Source organism: Lissotriton vulgaris, chromosome 1_1 (genome assembly GCF_964263255.1).
Source record: "Lissotriton vulgaris chromosome 1_1, aLisVul1.2, whole genome shotgun sequence".
NCBI lineage: Eukaryota > Metazoa > Chordata > Amphibia > Caudata > Salamandridae > Lissotriton > Lissotriton vulgaris.
The window spans coordinates 1,370,611,105-1,370,613,604 of NC_141685.1; the positions used below are offsets into that span (position 1 = coordinate 1,370,611,105).

General features: G+C 41.5%; 1 non-coding gene across 1 annotated transcript; it reads right to left on the reverse strand.

Moving 5' to 3' along the window:
- Nucleotides 1-1,195: 1,195 nt before the first annotated feature.
- On the reverse strand, nucleotides 1,196-1,277 carry TRNAY-AUA (transfer RNA tyrosine (anticodon AUA)). The gene has a single exon. It is a non-coding gene; the product is annotated as a tRNA-Tyr (tRNA).
- Nucleotides 1,278-2,500: the final 1,223 nt, after the last annotated feature.

Genomic DNA, 2,500 nt, shown 5'->3' on the forward strand with positions numbered 1-2,500 from the left:
CTTCCTCATTCCTTATACAAAGGCTTTACCTCCTCAGTGGTTGATAGGCTGAAACCGTTTCCTGGCCGCCTGCTTGTGAACTGGCAGGAGTCAAAGATCACACATACACTGGTGGGCCTGTGATGGGACACCAATGCAGAGAAACACACCTGGCGCAGATATTCTATTCTGTTTATTAGACCTGCATCTCCCCTGTACCTCCTCAAGCCATCTGTATGTGAAGCAAGAAAGAGTTAAGGAACGGTCCATCTACACTTTTATTGGGAGGATGCTGCCGTGAGCTCCTCCCAGCTAATCACACAAACAGCAGTAAAGCAAGATAACTACACAGTTAGGGGGGACTGCATGGTTAGGTTTTTGAGGAATTATTGAAACTGACCTCAGTGACCCATAATCAGAGCAGTGGCTAATGACTGCATGCCTAATTATGATGAAGCAAGCACCATGGCTCGTAGGGGCCCCACAACACACTTTTCTTAGCTCATTGAATTAAAGTATAAACTTCTGCCATGTGTGAGTGGTAAAGGCTTGTTAATTTTGTTGCTTTTCAAATTCACGTCTGACAACAAGACGAAGGAACATTGGGGCATCAGACGCTTTGGAAAGTAGCCACCAACCGCAGAGAAAGAGCGAAAGAGGGAAAAGACAGTATGAGGTGTGGAGAAAACAGCAGCAGGTACAAGGAGCTCAAATGAGATTAATGGCGCCTAAATAGAGCACGTAAAGGAACAGTTACAAATCTAAGAAAAGGGAAAGAAAAGACTAGGAAAAAACACAGAAAGAGCTTGTAGATGAAATTCTCTTCCAGGAACAGCAGGTTAAGAGAAATTACACAGGGAGCAGTTAAGCTTGTAACAGGGGGGAGAATAGAAAAGAAAATGCAGTTTTATGAAGTGTGTTTGCCTAATCCAGCTAGCACTTTTATTTTATTTCTCTATTTGCTTCTTTTATTGGTAAAGTAAGTTTCAAGTGCATGCACAGGTATGACCGAGAGAGCCAGGGTATAATAATTTGAAGCGTTTGCACCAGCGCTAATGAAGGACGAGAGTTATAGCAAAGATATGAAAGGGGGAGCGATAATAAATATGTGATATGGCAATAGTGACACCAAAATAAGCCACCTATTTATAAAACTGACATGGAAGAAATACTAAAGGTTAACTTCTGAAATTGTAGCCGATGTTAAAAAGATTCTCGTTGTCGGCAGGATTCGAACCTGCGCGGGGAGACCCCAATGGATTTATAGTCCATCGCCTTAACCACTCGGCCACAACAACTGACTGTAAGGTGTGTGCACATAATCTGTATGCAAGTTTTCAAGGTGTCCCACAGCAAATTCCTGATATTCTGCAATGCACTTTTTAAAAATAAGGTTTTTTTCAGCAGGCACATTCTCTCCTAAAAACAAAAATTGCATGCGTATATCTCTAGTTTGGAATACCATAGGCTTGCATGCATACTCTCATGGGTCACTCAAGTTTTTTGGACCCTATTGCACTCTGTTTTCGTGCTGCTTTTAGTATATGTCCCATATTAAAGAAGTCTACCATCTTTGAGTATTTGAGGCTCCTTTGTAGTGCTTTATATTTTTTCCTTGAAGAGCTATATAATAAAGGGGTCCGGGAAGGATTGCATTTATGGAAGATAAAAGAAGGCCCACTTGTCTCACCAAATGCTGTAGAGAAACCTGATGTTTTACTCATGTTATCCTTAGTTCGTTTTTGTTAGACCTTGCATTCTTAAGGTGGTCCCAACCCCACCTTATTGCTTTTCACCTCCGCATTTTGCTGTATCTTTTTGTTGGCCTTAGGACTCTGATCACTTTATCGCTACTAATCAGTGCTGAAGTGCACGTGCTTCTTCCCTAATCATGTGTATAATTGGAGTATACCTGACTGACAGATTTAATTTACTTGAAAGCCCCTTGTAAAGTGGTATACCATATACCCAGGGACTGATTGTGCCGCCCAAAGAAATAGCATTTCAAACCTGTCTCAAGCCTGCTACTGCAGTGCCTGTGCTGCAGTGTACTGCCACTTCGACTTGACATTTAAAACTACTTGCCAAGCCTTAAACTCCAATTTTATTACATATCAGTAACCCCTAAGGTAGGCCCTAGGTAGTCCTAGGGGCATCATGCTATGTAAGTAAAAGGTAAGACATGTACTGTGGTAGTTTGTATGTCCTAGTAGTATCAAACAGTCTATTACATTTTTCACTACTGTGAGGTCTGCCCCTCTCATAGGTTAGCATTGGGCATTCGCTTATACTTTTTGGGGGGTAATTCCATATCAGAGAGGAGAAGCTTTATTTATTTATTGATAAATCCTATCTACTGGTGAGGTTGGATTTAATCTTACTATTGTATAAATGCCATTTTTAGAGAGTGAGCATTTCTCTGCACTTACTGCTCTATTTGCATTGAAACCTGTCTTCGATTGACGTCTGGATTGGGCTGCGAGACAGCTACATATGTGCATTCCCTGTAGACAGCCACAAC